The following is a 12,232-nucleotide window of genomic DNA, read 5'->3' on the forward strand; positions in this document are numbered from 1 at the left end:
CAGCATACAGGGATCTTTCCCAGTGAACAGCCACGAGGGGGTGCAACAGGGGCCGAGTTTATGCTTTCAGGATTGCCTGCATCAAGAGGACAGAGCTGTACATTCACTTCTATGAATCCAAAAGTGTTTGGCTTACCATGCCTTGCTGCTACATGAATTCTTCTTTCCTGCAAAGGTTTTCTGATCTGCAGCCCAATACCCCAGGCAATGAAAGCGCATTCAGAGAACTCGAACTTTCCATTAGTGAGTACGCATGAGACAGGTGCTGTGCATACTCTTGTTCACAGACACCGAGTAGACTATGTTTCTTTGTTTTAAAAATGTATCATTGTAAGAAATTCACTACCTTTTTGACATCACACAGGTGCAACTGTATCACGACCTGATGCACCATGCCCCTCACAGATGATGGCGTAAACTAGAAGGCGTAAGAAAAAGACAAGGGACGAGATGTTTGCTGAACTTATGGGCTGCTCCAGAGCCAAGGCGGACCAGCAGAGCCAGTGGAGGGAGAACCTCACTCAGCAGCTCCGCTCACTCTGCGAACGGGAGGACAGGTGGCGTCAGGAGGACCAGCAGGTGACTCAAACGCTGCTTGGACTAATGAGGGAGCAAACGGACACGCTCAGGCGCCTTGTCGATGTTCTGCAGGACCGCAGGCAGGAAGACAGAGCCCCCCTGCACTGTATCTGCAACCGCCCACCCCCGCCTCAAACTCCAATCCCCCCCTCATCAAAAATAACAAGGAGGGTCACCAGGGGCCGTGAAAACTGTCACTGCACCACAGGACAGTGTTAAATTACCCAAAAGCTATCAGTCACTACATTTTGAAAAGTCCTTCCCTTACTGTGTTGTTGATTATTAAAAGTAGTTTTCTGTTACTTACTTTTTCCGTCATGGTTTTTTACACAACGCTGTGTTAGATGTCTTGGGTGGGTCGTTGGGTGGTTGAGGGGGTAGTGTAATGCATAGGACAGTCACCTTTAGCAGGGTACAGAGACAGGGGCTGGATCAGCAGCATGTCACACACACAGTGCAGTCAGTAGGCGGTTAGCTGGTATGGGAGGTGGTTTGCAGGTTTTCTGTCGTTGGGGGTGGTACGTGCATTTGTAGTGGGGGAGGGGGGTTACAGATGTCATGCAACGGTCCCTGTAATGGACTGCAGAGCCACGCAGCAGTGGAATCTGTATCCGTCCTCCCCCGCAACAAGGCCACATAGCCCCCGCACACAGAGTCCAAAAAAGGAGGGATGGCAGGATTCGTTGAAACAACCAGTCCGGCACTGCTGACTGGTCTGGGAGCGGGAGCATGTCAAACCTCGACTTTAGAGGCGGTCTTTACATGACCACACACCCTACCCAGCACAGTGTGCGTCCCAGTTTCAACCCTTTAACGCAAAGTCATCAATAAAGACACCGTTGTAAAGCTACAGTGGAGCACGTACTTTAATTTTTAAATGTGTGTTAGAAGTTGGGGAAGCGGGGTGGACGGGGTATGTAACTGCAGAGGCTAGTCAACAGTAACTTGGTAAAGAAACGGGCAGGTTCAGCTTCTCTGTGAAGAAACTGAACAGTCACAGTTCATGCTGCTCGCTGCTCGCTGGTACTTGAAGACTTCCTTGTCGCTGTGCAAGGTGCCTGCATAGGGCGTGACGAGCCAGAGCATTAGCGGGTAGGCTGGGTCCCCTAAGATCAGTATGGGCATCTGCACATCCCAAGCGTTATTTTGTGGTCCGGGAAGAAACTACCTTCCTGCAGGCGTCTAAGCAGACCAGAGTTCCTGAAAACACGCGCGTCATGAACTTTGCCTGGCCACCCGACGTTGATGTTGGTAAAACATCCCCCATGGTCCACCACTGCTCGCAGCACCATTGAAAATTAGCCAAATTTCTCAGCAGTTGACTGCGGAAGAGGTGGACGATAAGTTGCGAGGAGCTGACAGCGGCCACAACTGCAGCGGGATCCGTGCTTGCAGTGCTGTGGCGCCCGCGCTGTCACTGAGAAGAAAAGTGCACGAACAGATTGCCAGCTGGCGCTTTCAGGGAGGGATGCTGGGCGTGATTGACGGTTCAATGATGACAGTTACCAAAAACCACCCTCCACACAATTTCCCCCCCCCCAGCATGCATTGGTGGGAAATCCCAGCATTCCAATGGGCGGCGGGGAGTGCGGGAACTGTGGGATAGCTTCCCACAGTGCACCGCTTCAAAAGTCGACGCTTCGCCCGTTACTGTGGACTCACACAGTCGAATTAGTGTATTTATTGTGGATACACAACTTCGACTTCATTAGGTCGATTCCAGAAATTCGAATTAAGATGAATCGAAATAGTCTTGTAGTGTAGACGTACCCTAAGAGAGATCTAAATGTGGATTCATATCACAGCTGTACTCCCTACACAACGCAAGGCCTATTGCTGCAGTATGCTGGGAGGTGCTGTCCACCCTCAGCTCTGCATTTCGCATCTGTCAGAACAGAGGCCCCTATTTTGCTGGAGCTGTTTTCACACCTGTATTCTGGGTAGTGAGCACAGTGGTCTTATTAGGACAGCTAAATCGCTGTGCGAACTGTACACTTCTTAATTTGAGGCTAAAGGGAAGATTATATATGACTTGATCCAGACTTCCTACAGGAAAAAAAAACAAAGGCTTTCAAAATCCCACCGTTTAGAGAAAAGCAATAATAATTATTAGGAATCAAATTGATTTTCAGAGATGCTTTGCAGCCACAGTTCCAGCTGAAGTTAAGAGCCACAGGTAGTCAACCCCTCTGAAAAGAAAACCTTTAGCAACTTGCTCAAGGCTGCCTGGTGAATTGCAGACAAAACCAGAATCACAACCCAGGAGCAGTTCTTCAAGTGTGTCAGTGTGGTATGCCACAGTAGGTGTGTATGTGCCCCAGGCACATGAGACCAGATATTTTTGAATAGCAGTGTCAGGCCCATGCATGCACCCTGTGCTACCTCATGCTCCTCTATGAGAGCACAAAAGGTGGGGTGACCTTGACCCTCTCACAGTTCCCTCTTACTGCCCATTGCAGCAAGAAGGAAACTAGTGAGTATCCAGTCTGCTATATGATTGCTTTGGCTAAATTTCCCAAAAGCTTATTCCACTTCTCTGAGATACCTCTGAACTACCTTCATTCATTTATTCTTCCTAGGCAGGTCTGTTCTGATGTTTGTCAAACTAAAAACTGCTTGCAAACCCCTCTGTATAGCTCCCCCTATACAAGTTGTTAGAATGGTGCACTCAAACCCTACAGACTTCAAGCCTTCTCCATCCTGTGATGAGCTAATTGCACTGAAAGACAGGCACAGCAAATGCCTATTCTTCTTGGGAGAGTCTCATGTCCCAAGCAGTTGCTCGATCTGCCTCTCCTTCTCTGCAAGAACCTGCAACTTGAGAGATGCGATGCTGTACCTCCATCTTCTGAAGCAGTGTGTGGAAATGGTATTGGAGCCAGGAGATTTGACCTCAAATTGTCTGTAGAGCAAGTGGCACAGAAGCCATCAACATCCCCAAATTTGACATCTCACAAGTTGGATGCAGTAGGCTGAAAAGGGCTGTCCTGCTCCTTATAAATGAGTCATCCTAGACCCAGCAAGAACCTCGTGGCAAATGCCAGACACTATTCCAGCAATAGCTAAATGTGCCAAAACCTGGTACCAGGGAACACTTCCAGTTTTGATTACTTTGACTCCCAACCCCGACTCCCTGAGGGTCTCAACTGCTCAGGGAGTCAAGACCCACCAAAAACATGCTGAAGGACAAAGATCCCAAAGGCTATGATCCATCTGGATGAAAGCCATACTCACCAGCCTCGCTCCAATTGAGAGTGGCCAGCTGTCAGGCATTGCTGGCAAAATATGACTTTTTTATATGGAATAGGGTGACATCCTTCTTGGCCAAACACCTTCACAAAAACAGAGGAGCTGAAACACATTATAAAAGACCAGCTCATAGCCATCTACAGGCAGTGATGGAGGCCTCTGACACCAAGGCCAAGTCTGTGACCACTGTAGTGGACATTTGTAGAGCGTCATGGTGCCAAGCTTCAGGTATCCCTCCTAAAGTATGAGCCAGGATTGAAGACTTGCCCTTCGAGGGGTCAGAGAAGTTCAGTGAATGGACTGGTAGGGCCCTACATGCATGGAAATATTCCAAAGCAGCCCAGTGCTTTCTGGGGATCTACATTCCTCCACCCTATCGAAGGGCATACCACCCTCAGACATTGCGTCATCAGAGACTGCGCACAGCAGGGTACCATGGACAAATGTAGGTACCTGGCCAGGAAATGCTCTGGGTAAAACAAAGGGCATTGATCCCCCTCCACCTTCTGGGATGACCCATCAGCAAATTTGATGGGATGGTGGACAGCTGTATAGAAACCTTTCCAGAGAGCATGACCTTGGGAAGCTGCCTCATGCCATACCACCAGGCATTGTCTATTATAACATCAGACAGATGGCTTCCCACTGAATGTAATGAAAGGGTTACCCTTCTCAGTCTCTTCCCCAACAACAACACTGGTCACAGACACATCGGGGCAGGGTGGAGCCACTTGCAAATGCAAGGACAATCTATAATTACATATGAACATCTCGGTACTGAGAGCCATCAGACTGGCTTGCATGGCATTCTTACCCATCTTTAAAATGTCACAATGAAGATCCTGATTGTCAACGCATCAGCAAAGCACTATATAGACAAGCAGGGAGGCACTCAATCATTCCCTCTCTGCCTGGAGGCAATCAATTTCTGGGAATGACGCCATCAGCATTGAGTCATTCCAATAACTCTGCACCTACCAAGGGTCAACAATTACCCGATAGACTTCCTAAGCAGGAATGTGATAACAGCCACAAGTGGTCATTGTGGACATCCATTCTAGAACCAATATTCTGCTGGTGGGGAACTCCCACCGTAGACCTGTTTGCCAGGCTGGACAATGCCAGTGCAAGGACTTCTGTTCCAGGGAAAGTGTGAGGCTCAGCTCCTGTCTGGACACCTTTGTGCTTTGTTGGTCTTGAGGACTACTCTGTGCCTTCTACGCAATCCCCCGATCCCCAGGATCATATCCAATATTAGACAGAACAAAATAGCCTCTTAATAGCAGAGGCAATTTTGGCTGTTGGATCACCTACAGGTATCCAGCCAGCTCTCCATATGCCTTCACACCAGTCCAGACATGCTCTCACAAAACCAGGGTCAAATATTGCACCAGGACCCTCAATTGTTATGTCTGACAGCCTGGATATTTACTATGAGCAAGCCCAACAGAGAGTGATCCCTACAAGTCTATCAGATCCTTCTATAGCATTGGAAACCTTCCACCAGGAAGACTTACTCTTTGAAGTGGAAAAAAAATTCCATTTGGGCAATGCAGAACTTTGTGAACCCAGTTGAGATCCCAATACCAAAAATTCTGGATTACATGCTGCTCCTGTAGCATCGGGGTTACCCTTAAGGTCCATCTGGCTGTAATAGCCGCATGCCATGCTCCGATATGGTCACATACGGCCTTTTTACACCTTGCAGTATCAAGATTATTCAAGGGCCTTCTCTGTACTTCCCCTGCAGCCAAAGACCCTACTCTCATATGGGACCTTAATGTGGTTCTCCTGTTGTTTAAGGAGCCTTCATTGAAAGCGTTGTTGGAATGCTTCTGTTATAATCTCACCATCAAGATGGTCTTTCCTGTAGCCATCATGAAGAGTCAAGAGAACCACAAGCTTGCATGGTTGGACCATCATATACATCCTTCCACAGGGATAAAGTGGTGAATTAACGACACCCTAAATTCGTCCCTAAAGTGGTCTCAGAATTCCACCTGAATCAGTCTGTCACCTTAGTAGTCTTCTTTCTGAAGCCCCATATGTTGCCAAAAGAAACAAAACTTTGTACTATGGATGTTGTCCAGGGCCCTGGTTTATTACATCAACAGGACCAAACCTTTCAGATTTTCTCCCTACCTCTTCGTGGCCATTTCTGACATCAAAGGCCCAATCTGTCTCATCCCAGAGAATCTCAGTGGATTACACAATTCATTTCCACTTGCTATAAATTGGCTAGCAAACCTGTACCCCCAAATATGAAAGCACACTCCGGTAGGGTTCAGGAAACATCTTTGGACTGCTTCAGATCTATACCTATCTCTGAGATTAGTAAGGCAGCCACATGGAGCACTCCACTGAGCTTTGTGAAACTGTGTACTTGACATGGATGCCAAGTTTGGAAGAGCAGTACTTCAATCTCCATTTGACGGATATAGCTGAACCACCTCACTCCCACCTTCCGGGGATGATACTGATTGCCAGTCACCTACAGTGGGATCCATACTCAAAGTATGGTTACTTATCCTACAGTAACCTTGGTTCTTCGAGAAGTTATAGTCAGTGAGGATCCCACAACCTACCCTCCATCTCTGCTGTTTGGGCTTTGAGTTGCAAGGGAACTGAAGGAGTGTCATGGCAGTCCTGCCCTTCATGACCTTGTCTGAGAGCTTAAAGAGGACAGGGCACATGTGCGGCCCTAATGGACACTGTTACTCAAAAGAGGTTTTAAGGTGAGGCTTGACAAAGCCCTGGTTAGGATGATTTAGTTGGGGATTGGTCCTGCTTTGAGCAGGGGGTTGGACTAGATGACCTCCTGAGGTCCCTTCCAACCCTGATATTCTATGATTCTATGGGTGTAGGGGGCGGGGAATCCAGTGGAGCATGCATACCTGGAATGAGATGAACACTGATGACACCATGTCAAAGAACTACACTTACTATAAGGTAAGTAACTGTATTTTCCTGACTTTCCAATCCCATTGTCCAGACACTGGACAAAGCTGCATCTGCAAAACAGTTTGATGGTAAAACTGGTTTATGTAAAATATGGGAGAAAGAGCATCAGCCACCTCAGAAACCAATATCCATCACACGGTGCTACCTGCAGCTTGGCATATTTGTTCCCATCTGTTACGCCTTCTGCTAATAAATGTGCAGTGTTTGGAATACTAGATGACTCACCAGACTCAGTTGTGACATGATTTGTTGATAGAAAGACACACGGGATGGGTTTTTTTGGCTTCCATCCCACCCTTTGCTTGATTAATACTTTTATAATGCATTTCTTTAGCTGCTTAACTTTCTGGTATGAAACATCCCTGGATTCAGGCACTATGTTTGCAAGTGTCTGTGCTGGGAAATTTAATACTTAGCTGAAAGCAAGAGAGGCGGGAGAGGCCTGTGTCCTGGCTGTTTCATTATGGCCCAGCTTGGACCACGAAGGCGCAGCCCTGATCAGGGCTGATTTAGAACTGTATTGTGTCAGGGGCTATTTTGGAAGGCATTGCAAATTGCTGCTATCTCCCAGCATTCCCCAGTGAATGGAGGTGGAGGGGTGCAGCATGTTGTTCCCGTTGCACCTAGCTAGCTGCCATTCCTAGTGTGTAGAATGAACTTTGGCCATGGCTCCAATTCCCCCTGCTCTTGTCCACACTGCACCCGAGAGGGTGCTAGCCCGAAGCAACCGCAGCCCTCAGGGGAGCACAGGAACTTTAACTCTGCCTTGTCCCTGCACATGGGGAACAAGACAGCGAAAGGTTCCTTGCACCTTTCTTTCCTCCGTGCACTTATGCAGAAACCACACACAATCTGGCCTGTATTTAAACACGTGGAGAAATTTGCCCTAGATTTTTGCATTTCTTGGTTGGTGCTGTGCAATTACACACGTGCCCTGGGTTTATCTACAGTATATCTCTGAGCAGCTTAAAGGTGAAGATTATGATGATATTGTTTCATTAGTGAGCTGCATCATCATTGACTACTTAATCTGAAGGATGGGTTATGTTTTATATTTTTAAGCTGTTAGAGGTTTAAAAATTGGTGGCTCACATACTCTTTGTGGCCTCCCAGCAGCAGCCCAATTTACTAAATGTCACTTGCAGTGGAATAAGCAGCTGTGAAATAACCTGCGTTAGGAGGTTGAAGGTTGTTGCTTGATGAGACTCTCTGATGACATTCCTGTGAGACTGACTACATGGCTACATGCAGTCAGTGCAGAAGACTTCCTGCTTCAGTGGCTAATGAGGCAATCCAAGGTGGGGGCAAAGTTTTCCTTGGAAATATCAGACGGTTGGGCATGGGGAGATGCAGGTGTGTATGGTATTCTGAGGTTCTCAGCGTTTAGCCTCGTTTTACACGAGGCACAGAAATACTGAGCTGATCAGGGCCACGCAGTTAATCAGTGGCAGAGCTGGGGCTCGAACTGAAGAGTCCCAGGTCCAAGTCCACTGTAGCAGTGCATTCTCCCTCCTTATTTAAGCACGTATCCCATTTGTTAGTGAAGCTGGGAAAGGAAATGCTCAAAAACTTCAGTCGAGGTTAGTATATGCAGTATTAAATGTTTGCTAGAATGTGGCAGTGGTGTTTTTAAGACCAAGGGGAATTGATTTTCTGCAGCCTTGTTTTTTATCCATCATGAGCCAGCATGGCTAACGCATGAGCTGCTGCTCATTGTCTTTCCCACAAAAGAAAGATGAATGAAGGATGCACTCTCCAGACTGCCTCTAACATGGCTAGGAAATCAAACCATGCTTCCAGTTGGCTCATCTCTAATTAATGTGCCCAGTTTGGCTAAATCCATATCATTAGTCAAATGATAATTTTTACTCATGTTTGTCATAGCACCATGCATATAGCGCATCACCTTCGAGTTGGGTATTTGTCATATAATAAAGCCTATGCACATAAAAAAGTGAGCTAATTTTACTAAGTGCCACCGTATCAGTAGCATAATGCAGAGAGATATTAGCCATGCCACACCAGTCCTTAAGAGATGTCAAGTAATTGACAACCCTAACTCTAGTAGACAGAGATTGTATATGTGTGTAATTAAATCCATCACAAACCCCACTCAAAATCTAATTTATTTTGTGCAACGGAAGTCTTATCGCGTTACCCACTTGCCAACATTAAGAGAAAAAAATATAAATAGAGATGATTGCATTTATGTAGCCTATCATTTCAGAAGCAGAAAGAGCTGGTGGATATTAAAGGAAAAGATTCTAAGCAAACTTCTCTGTGTACTCAGGACACACATTAGTGCAGTAAGGCTGGAGTCATTTGAAGCTTAGTTAGGTTTTCTTGTCTGCAGACACCCTCCGTGTGTATGTTCTTCCTCTATGTGTTATCTCACAGTAACAAAACTAAGTTGTGAACCAAGATAACATTTAAAAAAGAGGAATCTGAGGTTTCTATGCTATAAACAGTTCTGGGTGGACAGGGCTTCTGCCTGTAGCCCTACTGGAATACTTGTTCAGGGATTTGCTCATGCTGAGCCGCTTGTAGGGTCGGGGAGCTAATTTTTCAGGTGCTTCCTATAACGTACATGACATCTGCCAGAGAATTTACCAGCTGTCATGAGGATGACAATTATTTATGTATTTTGTTTGTTTAGTTATATAGCAACAAAAGTATGCTACAGTAAGTATTTTAGTAACAATCAGGCAATAATTTCCTGCCTTTGGGATTACTCATCAGACACTGGAAGATACTTCTATTTTGCGTTTCATTGGTAGAGGGATTTTCATCACATAATATCCTGTTGCAATAACTTTAGTTTGAAACGCATAGAGCTGGAACTCACTGATACTCCAGCTCACGTAGGCAAGTTATACTCTGCTACTCCCCAAATGAGAGTGTTATAGTGAATTCATAAACATCTTCCCCCAAATTCTCCTTTATGTTGATCCATTGTTCTTGTGGGGAGTCACATAAAGCACTAGTAAGTGACTCAGACTGGATTTTGAGCTTGTGAGGTGCTGAACACCCTAGAGTCCCACTGATTTCTGTGGGAGCTGAGAGCAGTCTGTCTAAGGCCTGGTCTACACTGGGGGGGGTCGATCTAAGGTACGCAACTTCAGCTACGTGAATAGCGTAGCTGAAGTCGAAGTACCTTAGCTCGAATTACTTACCCATCCTCACGGCGCGGGATCGACGTCCGCGGCTGCCCCGTCGACTCTGCTACCGCCACTCGCTCTGGTGGAGTTCTGGAGTCGACGGGATTGCGTTCGGGGTTCGATATATCGCGTCTAGATGAGACGCGATATATCGAACTCCGAGAAATCGATTGCTACCCGCCGATCTGGCGGGTAGTGAAGACGTACCCTTAGGGGCATGGTGACAAATTGCTATAGCCCATGTTAAGTGTAACAATGACAATCAGAAGTGTGAATTTGCAGAGCGAATGTTATTTTTGTTGCTTTTTTCTCGTAATTACGGTGCCACAAGCAATGCAGCACGTTTTATTTCTGCAACCTCCAGGAAAAGGAAAGCTTGTCTAAAATGTGCTTTGAAGACCCTTTGGGTTGATTGCCCTAGTTAGAGATGAGAGTTTGCTTGCTACCTCTCCTCCATTCCAGGGCATATTGAATTGTTCATAAAATTGCTGCAAACAGCACATCTTGAGAGATGGTGTAGTGCCTTGCTTGAGTGCTTCATTAACCATGCTTAGGCTCAGACTCAAGGGGTGATTAGACAGAGAGGGAACAATATGTTTCATAAGGCATTATTAGCAGAACATCTGAACATTTGACTCACCTCATACACAGCAATTCGTGTGCATGAAGAAGATTCAAGTTCCTTTTTTTTTTTTTCCCCCGCTTGGTACAAAACAAAATGTCTGTGGATGCAGCCATGGACCATTCTATGTTCACATAAATAACCAGATCAGCTGCTCCTCCCAGTGGTGGACATGGAATCCACTCAAAGTGCTGCAGGCACAGAAAACCCAAGTTAGGCCGTCTTCACCCCAGTTAGTTCCCACAGCTTGTTCTGAGTGAGCATGGAAAGCTCATCATTGCCTGATGCTAGGAGTATATCGCAGTGTGCTAGGGAACTTCCTGTGTCCAGTAGCAGGGTCCACATGGCTAATTAGTGCATGGCACTCTGGCATGCTGTAGATTTACACCCCTACTTGGTGCTCACTAACTCTCCAGCTAGACAAGCCCTTAGGAAATGCATTTCAGTTGAGACAAACACCTTGTAATGTAGTTGTCCACATCACAGAAACCTCTAGTTTAAGATTTCAGCACATTGGTGGCCCAGTGTGGAGGAGGTGATTTAAAAGAGAAGTGGGTAAAAATTATTAATAGAACTGCACATTAGTTTTAAGGCTGCCTCTGAAAGAGGGACATCATAATGTTTTCTAATTGGGGCTGATAAAAATGTAGCATTACTTGTAGGCTCCTCAGAGAAGCCAGTTGTGAAATTGGGTTTGTATTAAACCTAATAATGGAAAATTAAGCATAGTATGTCTGTCGGAAATGGCCTGTCATAAAAATAGTCTCCTCTCCATTATGGGACATTAATAGGGAATAGGTAAGGAAAGATGCATTGGGGAAACAAAGCCAACTAGGAGAATTAATAAGCCTTGAAATTCCCTCTGTTCAGAGTTCTCACATTGTAATTAGTAACAGTATTAGAATTACTGTACAAATGCTTAGATGTTACTCTTCCTTAAATTCCCCATTTATTGATGTTATATGTGTTGGTGGTTTTGCTAAAGCCAAATTCATATTTATTTGTGTGTGTCGCATGCATGTTGCTTTATTGAAGCCTGGATTTTGAAAAATAACTTAACACCAGTGACTTGGTGGAAGAGATGCCAATCACCTGTAACTCCAGTTGATTTCAGAATGAGTGGAAGGTGATCAATATCTCTGATAATTGGATAAGTCAAAACTCCGTAGTGTTTTCTGCAAGAGGAGGAGTGTTCACCCTGCTGCTATAGCCAAAATTCAGCTTGAGCAGTTATAGTCCATCTCCCTAAAATTACCCTCAAGTTTCAGCTGGATTAGTTTGTTCTCTTTGCCCCTCCTAAAAGACCGTAGTAGAGCTGCTGACAAGTAATAGCTTCTAGTTTCTAGCCCTTTCCAATAGTGAGCAAGTAATCGCTTTGTATACAATCTCCAGTCACTTTGGGTCATTCTGGATAGAAGAAGATATATATTGGATATGTGAATGTGGTGATAGTGGTTAGTAACTAATGCAATGAGCATTAAGAGCCCTAGGAGATCCCTAACGAAGTGCCAAGACAAAGACTCACTTGATCAAATGCTTGAATTAAGTTAGCTCATTTGGAAAGAAACCAGAACTAGCAACTAGATGTTGCATCTAAGCAGAGCTTTTGTAGTTAAATAGAAGAATCCTGGTTGGTGATCATGTGTTGCCAGAAGTGCTTTCT

The 12,232-nt window shown here is 45.6% G+C and overlaps 1 protein-coding gene across 6 annotated transcripts in view; it reads left to right on the forward strand.

The window, feature by feature from the left end:
• Positions 1-12,232, forward strand: part of PTPRT (protein tyrosine phosphatase receptor type T) — a 709,404-nt gene that overhangs the window by 641,678 nt on the left and 55,494 nt on the right. The gene's annotated exons all lie outside the window — the stretch shown is intronic.

The sequence above is a fragment of the Mauremys mutica genome, chromosome 13 (assembly GCF_020497125.1).
Source record: "Mauremys mutica isolate MM-2020 ecotype Southern chromosome 13, ASM2049712v1, whole genome shotgun sequence".
Taxonomy (NCBI): domain Eukaryota; kingdom Metazoa; phylum Chordata; order Testudines; family Geoemydidae; genus Mauremys; species Mauremys mutica.